This window comes from Betta splendens, chromosome 9 (genome assembly GCF_900634795.4).
Source record: "Betta splendens chromosome 9, fBetSpl5.4, whole genome shotgun sequence".
NCBI classification, from domain to species: Eukaryota; Metazoa; Chordata; class Actinopteri; order Anabantiformes; family Osphronemidae; genus Betta; species Betta splendens.
Window position 1 is genome coordinate 20,511,666 of NC_040889.2, and position 15,850 is coordinate 20,527,515.

At 42.1% G+C, this 15,850-nt stretch overlaps 1 long non-coding RNA gene across 1 annotated transcript in view; it reads left to right on the top strand.

Moving 5' to 3' along the window:
• Window positions 1–3,342: 3,342 nt before the first annotated feature.
• The window catches only part of LOC121202422 (uncharacterized), a 41,360-nt gene continuing 28,852 nt past the window's right edge, over window positions 3,343–15,850 (top strand). The window contains exons 1-2 of the long non-coding RNA XR_005898007.2: window positions 3,343–3,573; window positions 3,695–9,592. This is a non-coding gene — a long non-coding RNA (uncharacterized LOC121202422). The remainder of the gene's footprint in view (window positions 3,574–3,694; window positions 9,593–15,850) is intronic.

Below are 15,850 nucleotides of genomic sequence, written 5' to 3' on the forward strand. Positions count from 1 at the left end.
GACGAAGCTGAGCTTCGAGATGCTTCGAGATGCTTGCGAAATCATTAACAGATAATGTTTAATTGAATCGTCTTACCTAAGAAAAACGGAGCAACATTTATATTAGCCGGCGAATTCCCGCGGATCCACGCGTTTGTGTTTTGCGTTTTAAATAACCCGCTTACAGCGCGTCCCGGCGGCACCGCGTCATGTCGACGCTGGAGACCAATAGAGTCTACGGCGTAGACCATGTGCAGTCTGCGCCACCGACACAACAGCCAGCTCAGTCACAACACGCACAAACTACTCTGATGGATGTGTAAAACAGATTAGTAACGGCGAATAGAAGGAAACTAGTTTTTATTCTGGAGATTTTACTTGTTTTTGATATAACTCCGCCCCTTCATAGCGGGACATTTAGCCCGCATTTAAAACAGCTTTTTTACGGTCTGAATCGTATACCGCTAAGTGGAATACGTCAGTGAACCGCTTTCCGGTGAGAAAGTGGTGAGATAGTTTCGTTCGCAGAAACGTACACAAGCACTGGTAACAACCTCCAACATCCGACCCGCAAACACCAATCCATTACGCGTTATCGTGACCCGATACTATTATGTCGGACAAAACTGAGGTTGACCTCCGAGTCCACATGATTTAGAAGTGATTATTAGATAATGTATAATTGACATATCTTACCTGAGTACAATTCAAAACATGTACGGTCCGCAATCAGCTGTGGTGTTCACGCGCAGAGCCGGCTCCGTCAGAGGTTACCGCCCCCTGTTCTGTCCTTATGTACTGTAGGGGGGCGTGGCGAAGACGCAGAATCCGACCCGAGGTCTTTTTGCGGTAGGAAGTAGTACTGAGTAGTGATGTAAGGGATGTGTGTATACACATCACACCCACACCAGGGAAATTGAACATTACAACAGCAGAGGACAGCAAAAAACAGGAACTATACAAACACACATCCATAAACAAAGCAAATGTGGTGAGCAGTTTTAGGAGGCTTATAGCAGCAGGCAGGAAAGACCTGGGATATCTCTCCTTCACACAGCTACGGTGGGTTTCTTACTGAAGCAGACAGAGTCCTCCAGTGGGTGAGAGTCCTGGTCCAGGATGGATGTGAGTTTAGCCAGGGCCCTTCTCTCACCACCTCCTGCACCGTGTCCAGAGTGCAGCCCAGGACAGAGCTGGACTTTGATGACCCTGTCCAGTCTCTTCCTGTCCCTCACTGTGATGCTGCTGCTCCAGCAGACCACACGTACAGGACGGCAGATGCCACCACAGAGTCATAGAAGGTCTTCAGGAGTGGCCCCCTCACTCCAAAAGACTCCTCAGCAGGTAGAGTCTGCTCTGACCCTTCCTCCACAGTGCATCTGTGTTAGAAATCCAGTCCAGTTTATTGTTCAGATGCACACCCAGGTACTTATAACTTTCCACTCTCTCAATGTCCATTCCCCGGATGTGCATCAGTGGGATGACAGCAGACTGCTCTCTGCAGAAATCCACCACCATCTCCTTTGTTTTCCCTGCACTGATCAGGAGGTGGTTCCGCTGGCACCAGTCCACAAAGTCCAGAGTAAGTCCTCTGTACTCTGCATCGTTGTCATTAGTGGATCAGTCTGACAATCAGAGTCATCAGAGAACCTCTGCAGAACACAGCTGTTTGTGTTGTGTCTGAAGTCTGATGTATAGAGAGGGAAGAGGCCAGTATAGTTCCCTGTGGGGCCCCCACACTGCAGGTCAGGGTGTCAGACACACGGTCCCTGGCTCTAAAACTGAGGCCTGTTTGTGATGTAGTCCATAATCCACTCTGATGTTTGAATAAAATATTAAACAAAAGAATGGTTTTGTAACAGAATAAATGCACACAATTTGGCAATTATAAGACTTCTCATAAAAACACTGCACATAAAAGGGTTTCAATACACAACCAATTCACATACCATTAATTTTTGCAAAGTTATGGTATAATAAAAGCCTACAAAAAACTCTTGAGAGCCATTCTGAAGTCGAAAGAGCCGGCTTTCTAAAGGGAGTCGAACTTCTCATCACTAGTCTCGATGTATCTGCTCTCCCTCTTCGTACAATCAAGTCATTCAGTGCGGCACTGGGTCCAGACAGAGCCGAGAGCTGCTCCATTGCGCCCTCTGCTGGCGCATCCACCTTTAGCCCGCAGTGGAGTGTCAGTCAGAGTTCAGAAGCGTCAACCATCTCAAAGAAGCAGGACATTAAATGCACTGGTCAGTGTGAGACAATCTTACTTAAGTGAAGTTGAGGGTTGAAAAATGTGTGTAAAAACAGAAAATTTACAACATTTGCTTATTTAAAACAAATTTATTTATTACACATTTATTTGGATGTAATGAAAGTATTTTTCACTTCGTGTAGGATATCTCTATTACATGCTGTTTAATATTAGCAATTTTTGGTAAAAAAAGGCACAAGGAGCTGCCTATCGTAAATTACATCTTGGTCATTTTATCTACAAACAGTGCTAAATTGCTTCCCAGCATCTTCCATTAACATTTTGTAATATTTGCCTAAATGTGAGCAGAGCTTGGACCCACACTGTCACTTTTTAGTTGGCCCCCATAAGTATGATCTGAGTTTGTATCATCTGTATTTACACTCATGAAGGCAAATCTCAAAGTGCCACACAAGAAATTAAAACTACAACAATATTAGAAAAGGGACATTAAATTGTGTAAAAAAACATGTGTAAAACATTTAAATAAAGAAGACAGAAAGATGCCAGTCCCATTACTACACTTTATGCATTTTACATTTTTTTAACACAGTGGTGCTCTCAGGTTGTCAGTTAGAACATTCCAGGTCTGTGGAGCAGCCACTGAGAAAGCGCCATCTCCCATTGTGTGCAGTTTGGTCCTAGGGGACCAGAGATGCTAAGTATTTGTGGAGCCAAGGTGTCTTGTTGTAGATTGTGGTGTGAAGATTAAGATATTGTGGGGCATTTCCATGGATGCAAGTAAACACATTAGTGGCTGAGCACTGGAATCACACTGTAATGCCTATGTCCATCTGTCTGTCCTCTGTCTATGAGTCTGTGAGTAAATAACTGTACTGTCCTACATTCAGCTGCCTGAGAGTCACTGGTGTGTTTTGGTGTTAGTTGTAGCATCAGGAGTGAAATCTGTCTGTCCATCCTTTCCTCCATTTTATCATTGCAGGATTGATCCTGTTTTTTACAAAACAAAATCAGTCTCCCCATCTGCGTGGAGTCTCCATGTTCTGCTGTCTGTGTGTGTTCTCTTCGAGGGCTCAAGTTTCCTCCCACAGTCCGAAGACAAGCAGTCAGTCTGACTGGACAGTTTTCTTTTAAACAATCGACCACCGCAGCATCTCTGAAAAAAGTGACAAGAACAGATCGAGCATATAAACATGTAGGTAAACAGTGTATACATGTGAGTCTAACCTTCAGTAAAGTTTATAAATGACATACATATATCAAACATATGAATAAATGCTGCATTTTAATTACCTTCGTGGTTGTTGATTTGACTCTCTGGTTCCCTCCAATACAGAGCTAGTCCTACCAGTAGCACCAGTACCACACCTGTGACTGAGGAGGTGAATATTAAATATAACTGTCCCAAAACACACAAAATGTGATTTCACTTGTTTATTAGCTGTAGACAGATAAAGGTTCAGAACCTACCAAGGACCACTACCAGGATGTAATGTGTTCTAGAGCCTCCCTGGTCCTGGTTTCTACTGTCTGGGATGGTGAGAGGTGGTGGAGTCGTACCTGCAGGTAAAACAGACCCAGTCAGTGGAACAGAGGAAACAGGAGGCAGCATGTAAGATGTGTGTCTGCAGGTAAAGCTCACCGCTGGTGAAATCACACACATCAGTGTAGTCTGGTTATGAAAAACAAATAGAGGTTATATTCACAAATACACACAAACATTTGAACAATGACAGTGATTTGAAGAAAATAGAAAAGCAGATCATGTACAGTGAGTACATGGTACCTGTACATCGTTGGGTCGTGATATGGCCAGTATTTTCAAACTCGCATTGACCAGATGTGTTAGTGGACACAAACGCCAGACCACCTCGCTGGCAGACGGTGTTTGGAGGGGGGGCACCTGTGCACTCGTCCATGGGGGAGTTAAATGGGACTGGCTCATCGTTACAAAACACTGTGGTCACTTTTAGGGCACAGCCATTTTCTTTGCAGTAAAATGGAGCAGTTGTGTTTCCACCTGTAACATCATAGAAAGCGTGATTAATAATGTGTCATTTTTGCGCGCGCAAAATCGTGGTCTCGTCCAGGGCGCCAAACTGGCCAGGACCGCCCCTGAGTGCATGACATGAAGAGAAGACGCACCTGAACGTCCTGGGAGACACTGGCAGAGCGCACCCAGCACCAGGAACACGGGAACGGCCAACTCTGTCAAGACATAGGTTTATTTTAGACTCTCGGTGGAAACAGTTTAGTGAAACACAGTTTAGTGACAATGAATGGACAGAAACGTACTTTTCATGGTGAGGATTTTAGTTATTTTGGAATCAGCAACACTGCCCGCCTCTGTCTCTGGAAGAACGGTTCCGGTTCTTTTGGACCTGTTGTGTCATGGACAAGTTTTCTCTTAGTGCCGCTCAACCATTCTACAGTTTCTGCGTCTCAGTCTTATGGCGTTAGGTGGAAATGTATCGTCCTGAAATGACAGCGATCAAATGTGTGTTTGCTTGTCGTGCTTCTTGCTCCACGTTTCAATCATTCGTTTCAACATTTTCCCTCAATGTGGTGTGACGCTGCTACGTGAAACGTGACACCTCAGCTGGCGGCACGGGGACCTGGGAGTGTTTTTCAGTTTTAAGAGCTCCTCCCACGCGAGGCATTTCACTATTAACCCATGTGCAGTCTGCACCTCGAACACAACAGCCGGCTCAGTCAAAACATACACAAACCAAGTTAAGACTCTGGTGAATGGTGTAAAACACATTTTATTCGTCACGAATGGACGGAAATTAGTTTTTCATTCTAGGGATTTTACTGTAGTTGCTTTTTGCGGCGCATCAGCCGGTTTCTCACAAAACCTCACAAAACAGCTTTCTGTAGGTCTGAGTCATATAGCGTCGAGTACGATATGTCACTGAACTTCTTTCCAGAATCAGAGATGAGATTGTTGCGTTTGCAGAAACACTGTGCTAAAACGTACATAAGCACCTGTAACAAACTCCATTACGCGTTGACCAGACACCAATATGTCGGACGAAGCTGAGGTTGGCCTCCGAGCCGAGACGATTTCGAAATGATTATCAGATAATGTTTTATTGGATAGTCTTACCTGAAAAGAGATCAGAGCAGGTACAGTAGAATCCACAATCAGCTGTCATGCACTCCGGCGTTAAAAGAACGAATGTCTTCACTGAGCGACCACTCCTACTTCCTTCAAAATAAAGGTATACAATGATCTGTTCATTGCTAAAATTTTACATTTTGATCTAAATACTCATTCTTCTTCGTGTAATGTTTTTTTTTTCTATATTTTTACTGTTAGGATGAAGTCAGCGATACTTACTACATATAATACTTACTACATTTATTTAATGATTCTTTATTTTGAAATAACTGTTCCCGCTGTGGGCGGCATGATGCTGCGGTGGGAAGCACTGTCGCCTCACAGCAAGAAGGTTCCCGGGGGCGGCCCTGGTGCCTTTCTGTGTGGAGTTTGCACGTTCTCCCCGTGTTTGCGTGGGTTCTCCGGCTTCCCCCCACAGTCCAAAGACATGCATTAGGTTGATTGGACTTTATTCGTCTCACGATGGGGAAATTATTTTTTCTGCAGCAGCAATGAGACATGAAATGGGACAAACAGTACAGCACTACAATGAAAGAACAGTAGATAGAACAGACGGCAGCAGTATTAACTATACGAGAAATAAAACCGTAATCAGGCAAATCAAATAAAAAAAAAGTTTGTAAAAAGTTAAGTAAAATTTTCATATTGCACGACAACGATAATATAACAAGTGAATGCCAGAGTATAAAAACAACGACAGAACAGCAGCAACAGGCAACAAACAACAACAACGAGCGGAATGGAATACACCGTGTGGGAACATTTTCTTATGTATGGTTCAGTTGTATGTTTAACTACTTTAAAAGTTACATTTTGCGCTGCTGTATGTGATGATATAATATGAGACATGTATTTAATCATATTCATGCCAAACAACATAACCCAGTATAAAAAATGTTTATATGTTTATTTATAACATGTAATGAGCCACAGTTAATAGAAATATTAAATGTTTCAAATACATGCTCAGGAAACATTAATGTGCATTAAAATTCTACCCAGGCCCAAAACACCTATATAGAAAAATGTAATTTAAAAATTTCCGCTTGAACGGAAATCCATCCAGAATTTTGGAGTCACAATAATCATTCACTTATTATCTTTTTTGTTGAAGATAACTTGTTTAAGATGTCCATGTTGTTTTGAAGGGTTTGATGAGACCAAGGTCATGGCTTTGACCAGGCAGGTGTCCTGCATCGATGACCTCCGGCCTCTTGGGTTGTCCTCAGCTTTGCCGATCACAGAGGAGATTTCCAACATCTGGCTCTCGGAGTTGAGCATGTTTTGAAGCTGAATCCGTTGTTTCAGTAGCCTGGGGGTTGGTGTTGAGTAGAGTGTTGGTCTGGGAAGCAGGAGATCGCCTGTTTGGACCCTGATGATCCCACTTTTTACAAAATGTTGTTTACTTGATTTACTTGATTACGGACACATTTCATCTGCACTTCTGCTCACATTCTGTCATATATGGCTGAACATGAGCAAAGTTTAGCCCCATATACTGTCACAAATGGTCCCTAGAAGTCTGATGTGACGTTTGAACCCTGTTCTATCTCCGCTTCTGGGACCAGGTGTGTCCTTGAGCAAGACACGTTAAAAGACACTCGGACTGGCTCATAATTACAAAACACTTTATCCGCGTTTGAGGCACGACCAGGTTCTGTGCAGTAAAACCGAGCAGTTGTGTTTCCATGTGTAACATCATAGAGTGTGATTAAATATGTATCATTTTTGAATCGCAAATGTAACGACATCAAGAGAAAACACACCTGAACCTGCTACAAAACACCAGGAGAGCGGTGCACACAGCACCAGGAACACGAGAACGGCCAGTAAAGACACACAGGTTTACTTAAGACTCTCGGTGGAAAACTGACGGTGAATGGACACAAACTTACGTTTAATTTGCGCGTTTTCATCAGCAACATCGCTCTCCTCTGTGTGAGATGAACCGCTCCAGTTAGACTTCCCGTTGGACCTCTTGTCTGACTGACTTCACTTTCTGTACGTGTCGATCATATGGCGTCAGGTGGAAAAGTGTCCCGAATAACGTCCTAAAATGACAGCGATCTTTTTGTTTGCTGGCTGCGACGGCTCTTTGTTCTTTAGCCACGTTTCATTCTATTGAATCCAAAAATTTCAATTCATTAAATTGCCGTGACATCTCTTACAATCTAGAACTAACAACGAAAAACGTTCGGCTCCCTTTAGTGCAATTACAACGAATTTACTGTATGACGTAGAGTCATAACATAAACAAACCACACGCTTCCACTAACATTGGAATACGCTATAGTGATCAGCGGATCAGCACCGGTATGTTATTCTAAGCCCGTAACAACGTGAACCGGACGAAGCTGAGTAGCTTTAAGCACATTAACTACAAGTGTAGTGCCGTTTTATGTTTTCTTACTTCAATAGTTATATTTCCTGACGCTCTGTGTTGATGTAACATGAGCTGTGTATTCTTCGTAGCTTATAAATACTTTTATATGTGGTGTATGCGACAGTGTCTTCTCACTGACCAAACAGGGATGTTGAAACTTGCTCCATCTTCCTTAAGCTCTTTGCTTTTGAAAGGTTAACGCTTTTGGTGGGTTTTTGTCAACCTCCCATTTATTTTTTTAAAATCCGTTCATGCAAATTTTACTGAATGTGAGTAGAATTTAGCCTGCTCTGAATTTGCAACTTGTTGTAAACCTTATTTAAATTCATGAAAACGTCTCTTAGATACTAAATATTAGTTTCATATCTGATTTCTACTCCAGACAATTTATCTGCTACATTACATCTGACTAATACTTTTACTCACTTTGTTTGGTCAACTTTCACTCCATGTTCTACACACTGGAAGGTACAGTACTACATAAAGGAAGGTACCTTTCTTCAAACAGTTGTTTTCATCAGAAAAAGCAAAATCAGTCTCTCGTCTATGTGATGTCTTCATGTTCCGCTGTCTGTGTGGGTTCAGGCTTCCTCCCACAGTCCTGAGACAAGCAGTCAGTCTAAGTGGAAAGGTCCCTTTTTAACAGTCAACTGCAGTATTGCTATAAAAAAGTGAGAAGAACAGACTATATAAATATCTTAATAAACATTGTATAAATATTTTAAGTAACTATAATCAGTAAAGTGTATATTAAATAAAGGCATAAACCAAGAGATATAAACAAACGTGAATAAATGATTGATTTTTAATTACCTTTGTGACTGCTTATTTGACTAAGTATTTCATTCTTTTTCAATGGAGAACTAGTCCTAACAGTAGTACCAATACTACATCTGTGACAAAAGAGATGAATATATTTTTAAAAAGTGTTTAAAAAAAGTCTAATTTCACTTGCTAGTCAGCTGTGGTTCTGTGCAGTAAAACTGTTCTGTGCAGGTTCTGTGCAGTAAAACAGAGTAGGTGTGTTTCCACCTGTAATCATAAAGAGTGTGATTAGTCTCGTTTTTGACTTAGTTACTGTAACGACATCAATATATGACGCACCTGAACCTACTGGAAAACACCGGGAGAGCGCACACAGCACCAGGAACACGAGAACAGCCAGTTCTGTCAAGACACAAGTTTAAGTCTCTGGTGGACGACAAGGTTTAGTGACGATGGATGGACAGAAACTTACCTTTCATTCTGGAGATTTCTTTTTTTTTAGTATCAGCAGTTCTGCCCTTCCGCTGTCCCTGGAAGACGATTGATTTCCGTTATTTGCTAACGTCCGAAGCCGCTCTATTTGGACGGTTACTGTGGGTGACGCAATTGTAGCCCTTAACCCTTAACCATAGACTCCTGTCTCAGTCATGTGACGTTAAGTGGAAAATATCCACGAAAGCGTCCTAAAACGACAGTGATCAGATGTTTGTTCGCACATCCATGTCTTATTCTCATTCTCTCACACTTGTCTCCTCTTGTTTCTTGTCTAAAACTAACATTACACTCATCTCTTTTAAGTGCACTAACAATCTAACGCTACATAGCGGAAATAACGGCGGGTAACAAGCAGCAAACTCCGGTCCTGCCATGAACCGAACCAAGTTGAGCTCGGCCTCCGAGTCGAGATTATGTAATAAGCAGATAACGTTTGATTGTTTTATGTTACCTGAAGACATTGTTGCAAATCTCAGGTGTTGATCAGCCGGCGACTCTTAAAGGAAGTCCCTCTGTCGCCTGTCTCTCACCGCTCTCCCGCACCCAACGCCTTAAGTCAGACAGATAGACAGTTGGTGCATTTTTGTGTTGTGGCTTTAATGGCTCCATTTCCTGCCTAGTTACCATTTTCTAGGTTTCTTTAAATACTTTTATCCCTGGTGTAATTCCTCTCTGACCAAACAAATTAGCTCCATCTTCATTTTGTGTGTTTAAAAGGTTCACAATTTAGGTGTTTTTTAAAGCTTGTATTTAAAGATTGTTTTTTCATTCAACCACATTCATGCCATACTATAGAGTCCAGTCTAAACAAATATTTATAGCATTTATAGCAAAGAATGTCCTGATGGTTTATGTAACAACAAATAAAATGTGTGTGTACATGTTTATGTACATAGGGCTTGTATAATGTAAAGACATTGAGAGGTGAGAGGAGTGGACTCTTACAGATACCTAAAATGTCTGTGCCATGGATTCAATGTCATCTCTGCCAGTGAGGTGTCGCCCTCTAGTGACCAAATACAATCAATGCCACAACCTCAGACTTGAGAAGACTGAAATGGAAGCAGACATAGTTGAATTTGGGCACTCTTTTCCTCCTAGATGTTTTAAATATCACGAATGGAAGGAACGGAAGGTGGTAGAAGAACTGATGAAAACAATCTTGTTTGCCAAAAGGATGGTAGCACAAATAAATAGGGATTCTGCGCGGGATCAAGTCATCTGGCTGCACGGAATGAATGGAGAGTATACAAGAAGGGAAATATTGGACGTGATCAATATCCAGTGAACTGTAAAGTTAATGGTCATGTGACAATACCAAGAATGGAGCAGGGAGGTGGGTGTTTAAGAGCGCTAGTTGGGAGTTGTTTAGGGAAATAAGTGTTGAATTTGAGTATCATCGATGCAGAGCGGTTTAATAAGAGCGTATGGGATGGAATCAGAGACAGCTCTCAGCGGTTCCCACGAGCAAAGCAAGAGGTGGGAAAAAAGCAGTACTGTGGTGAAATGAGGATTGTAGGGCTGCAACTAAAGAGGAACATCGCTTTTAGGAAGTTAAAAAGTAGTCATAACTTTCAGCAGTTCACAATATAGAAAAAGGCACGGACAGGAGTGAGACGGCAAAAAGACAATACTAGTTTTACAATTCCATAGGAGAAATAGAAGCCAAACATGTTGGTGAGAGGTTTTGTAAAAGTACATTCATCTGAGAATCCGTTGGTAGATGTAAGTGATCAGACGAAGGAGGAAAATAAACATGTGTTGGGAAGGAAGGATGATGTTTATCATACGGTAAATGTACCGTTTACAATGGGAGAGTTAGTGAGAGCATAAGACCAATAAGTCAGCTCCAAAGGATGAAGTTTGCTGTATAATGTGTAAACAAGCAAGATAAGAAATGTGGAAAGTACCGGAAGGGTGGAATGAATCCCAGAATAAAAGCTCTTGTATCTCTGTGGTCATTATTTAGATATAAATCATAGAGCATGTCCTGATGATTTATGTAACACTAATTAAAATGTGTATATACATGTTTCTGTACATAGACATGCACAAAGACAGTGTAAGGACAGACATAGACCCACAGGCAAACATGAATAAATGCAGCATTTTATCCTTGTGTCTGTTGATTTGACCTGTTTCTTATCATTCTGTAGAAACACACTAGAAGCCCTAGTCCCAGTACTGCACCTGTGAATAAAGACATGGATAATAAAGATAATTGAATCAAGACACAATAAATCATAAAAATGTAATTTCACCCGCCTGTCAACAGATAAACAAACATTGCAGCCTTAGACCAGGCACAAAAACAAGAGGGAGAGAAAAGCAAAGTCAGATTAGTAGCAAAGTAATGTTTCTTTTATTGGTTTAAGACATTTAAGACATGAGAATCAATCATCACGTCCTGCTTGGCAGCTGCTAAATAATGACAGTATAAAGTAGACAAATACAGTAACTGTTCAGAACCTACCAGGGAAAATCAGGGTGTATTTGGATCCATGGCCTTTCCGGTTCTGGTTTCTACTGTCTGGAATGGTGAGAGGTGGTGGAGTCGTACCTGCAGGTAAAACAGACCCAGTCAGTGGAACAGAGGAAACAGGAGGCAGCATGTGAGATGTGTGTCTGCAGGGAAAGCTCACCGCTGGTGAAATCACACACATCAGGGTTGTCTGGTTGAGAAAAACAAATGACTGAACAATGACTGTGATTTCAAGGAAACTGAAATGCAGATCATTTACAGTGAGAACATGGTACCTGTACATCGTTGGGTCGTGATATAGCCAGTGTTTTCAAACTCGCATGGACCAGATGTGTTAGTGGACACAAACGCCAGACCACCTCGCTGGCAGACGGTGTTTGGAGGGGGGGCACCTGTGCACTCGTCCATGGGGGAGTTAAATGGGACTGGCTCAGCATCACAATACACTCTATGCACGTTTAAGGCACAATCCGGTTCTGTGCAGTAAAACAGAGCAGTTGTGTTCCCACCTGTAACATCACAAAGAGTGTGATTAAATACAGTATGTCTCATTTTTTAATCACGAGTGTAACGAAATGAATAGAAGACACACCTGAACCTACTGGAAAACACCGGGAGAGCGCGTACGCGCACAGCACCAGGAACACGGGAACAGACAGTTCTGTGAAGACACGAACGGGTTTACGACTCTCGATGGAAAACACAGTGTAGAGACGGTTAATGGGCAGAAACTTACTTTTCATTGTGCGTATTTTAGTTGTTTTAATCAGCAACACTGCTCTCCTGTGTCTGGGATGAACCGCTCCCGTTAGATGTTCTGTTGGACCGGACTTTCTTTTAGTAACGCTGTATTCTATGCGCTTTGATCTTTAAATTAATTCAATGTATTGAATAAAACGTGACACCTCCAACGACTTTCCACTATTTCCTGCCTAAAACTAATGACAAAACACGTTCGGCTCCCCTCCGTACAATAACAAACCCATTGTGTGACGTAGAGTCATAATATAAACAGAAAACACGCTCCCGCTAACGCAACGTGGGATCAACGGATCAGCACCGGTAACAGCGTGAACCGGACGAAGCTGAGCCTGTACACATAATTCTGGAATGATTATCAAATGAAGCTTATTGAATAATCTTACCTTAACGGAGCAATATTTCTATAACTGGCGACTCATTTATGTGACTAGCTTCAGTTTCACTACACCCCTTTCCCCGCCCCTTACGGTACGTAACAACTTAAGCACAGGTACTGCAATTGTAAGGTGCAGTTTCATGTTTTGTTACTGTAATAGTTATTTTTTTAACATGTTAAATAATTTTATTTATAGTGTAACGTGATCGTGTCTTCTCGCTGACCAAACAAGGAACTTTGCGCCATCTTCATTAAAATCTCTGCTTCCGTTTGAAAGGTTTACACTTCGGGTGTTTTTTAAAAATTATGTTCCGAATTTCACCCGTTTTTTTCATCTAACTATATTCATGTAAAACAATAGAATCCAGTTTAAACAAATATTTACTTGATTTCCATTTACAGTGTAGTATCACGTAAGGAAAATACCTCACCTTAGTTTTTCATTGAAAGCAGCCAGGTTGGTGAGGCCTCTCAGAGCTTCATGTATTCCGTCTCTGTCCGTGTGAATAATAAAAAAGGATACACTTTAAATTCTGCCAGCTGCTGCGATTCTGGCGCGTGCGTGGCTCGCCTTCACCTTCCCAACATCCGTGCCTTCCAGAGCCAGTGGAATCAGTGCCTGGTGCCAAGACAACGACAGAGAGCGGAACCAGTAGGAACATGTCGGGAGCAGTTATTAATAAACTGTTTATTTATAGCTTTGAGCACGTGCACATTTTGTTTCGATTACGTGTTGTAATATTAATTATTTGTCATCATATACTGTATATTATTCATCACATCACAAGTGCAGTCACACACTTTACCACCACCTTGGGCTACAATTGTCCCCCGATCTTTGGAGTCCTCTGAAAGTGCCCAGAAAACCCTAAAGGTAAAAGAAAACAGGTTTAGTGATCATTAATAAATAATCCTAGCATTGTTATGAACATGTAAAGTAAAATGGGACCGTTTGTTTCACATCGCGCCAGCGTTTCCTTCGTCTGGTCGGTCATTATGGAGCTGTGCGCTTTAACCATGACCGCAGAGCTGACGGGACTCCGGCCTTCAGCAGCCGCGTCACTCGCCTCTCGATGAAGTCCTGCTTGGACACAATCAGGTTCTGTAACGTCATAGAGAGCGTGATTAAATGTGTCTAATTTTTTAATCACGAGTGTAACGACATCACGATATGACGCACCTGAACCTCCTGGAAAACACCGGGAGAGCGGTGCACACAGCACCAGGAACACGGGAACAGCTGTGTCAGGCGTTAGGTAGAAATATGTCCCAGAATCATGTCCTAAAATCACAGCGATCATAATGTGTTCATAATACACGTTTCTTTCATTCGCATCACGTGATGTGCTGCTGAATCCAAATGACCGGTATGCTATCGTGACCCAGTAACAACATGAACCGGCCGAAGCAGAGCCTGATTTTGAAATGATAATCAGATAATGTTTACTTGATTAATTTTAACTGAAGAGAAAAACTGAACAATTTTTCGATCAGCCGTAGACTCAGGGATCCACCTAAATATGACGAGTTTTCAGTTTTACCATGAGCGCCTTCACCACTCCTGCCTCACACACGTTAGATGCACCGAGAAGTGCACTCTGCACCGCGAACACAATTATGGAAGTTTATCGAGACCAAAAATCAAATGGAAATGCAGACATTGGTAATTCAATGGCCACTTTAAATAATTAAAAGTATAAATAAAAATGTAATCAATTTCATATGCTATTCGGTCATTTAATTTGAAAATGCATTTTGCAATGGGGGACGTTGGTAGAGACATTCAGCCTCTACATTAAGGTCTGCATGAAGATTAAAAACGAACGAATCAGTGACGAATCAGTTCACGCGCACCTCGTTCACCTGTCGAAAACACCTGACGTGACACGCAGAGGAACACGGAGCGCAGCGTGGGTCGGGTGGATTTGTCGTACATGAATCTGAGAAGCTCACCGTCTGCACAGAGTGTCCTAGGATGCACCGAACTCACGGGGATCTGAACCAGCCTGTCGTCTGTCTGTGTAGTGGTGAGATATTCCCCCCCGGTTGCTGCTGCAGTGCTCGAAGAAAAGCGTGTCCTCCAGCAGAAGATCCTGAGTCAGTCACACATTAATGAGGTTACGTATAACGTCCGCAGTGTTTCTGCGCACCGCAGGCTGGAGCTGCGTGCTACTGAAGCGCCACTCGTCCACTGAGAGCTGCAAACAGCCCAGTGCGTCTCGATGTGTCTGCCCTCCTCCTGCGTACAACCGAGCCATTCAGTGCGCCACTGGGTGCAGACGGCGCCGAGAGCGGCTCCACTGCGCCCCCTGCAGGCGCATGCACCTTCCAACAAGGTCCTAAATCAATGCTGGCATCAGGTCTCAGTCAGCGGAGTGCTGCATAACACAAAAGGAGCTGAAACCATCTCAGAGGAGCAGGACATGGAATGCACCGGTCAGTGTGAGATATTGTTACTTTGGTGAAGGTGTGGGTTAAGAAATATGTATAAAAACAGAACATTTACATTTGTTTATTTAAAATACATTCACACTTAAGGTTAAACTGTAGACAAGTTCATGATGATAATATTAATGAACATCAACAAAGTATTTCTACTTTGGATATCTCTCTGTTTAATATTAGAAAATTGTGTCAGAACCAAAGAGCTGTCGAGGAAACAGTTGTGCGTCACAAACTGCACCTTGGCCATTTTAATTACAAACAGTCCTAAATTGCTTCCCAGTATGTTCACAGTCATTTTCCATCTGCATTGAAGTAGCTTTCATTCACATTTTGTAGTATTTGGCTGAATGTGAGCAGAGCCTGGATCCACATAGTCACAGTTTAGTTGCTCCCTATGAGTCTGTTAGAGGTTTGCATCTTGTTGTAAAAATTCAATATTTGCAATCATAAAGGCATTTCTTACAGATACTATATCAGCTGGTATTTCAACTCCAGACAATTTGTCTCCTACATTACATCTAATAAACAACACTGTCTTTCTCTGTTCTGCATCATGCTCATGTATTGTACATTTGCTAATCTATTTTGCACTGATGTATAAATATATATTTTTTTAAACTGCTACTGCACATACGTTTGGTTAATTTTCATGTTCCATGTCTTTTAAATTGCATAAGCACCAGTCCACATATATTCCGCATATTCCAGTGTGGTGAAAACTTGGACAGTCCCATCCCAGCAGGCATTTCAACGTTGAATCATAGTTGAAACATAGTTGAATCAACGTCATATTATGGTTGAATGAGCATCGGATTATGTGTTAACTT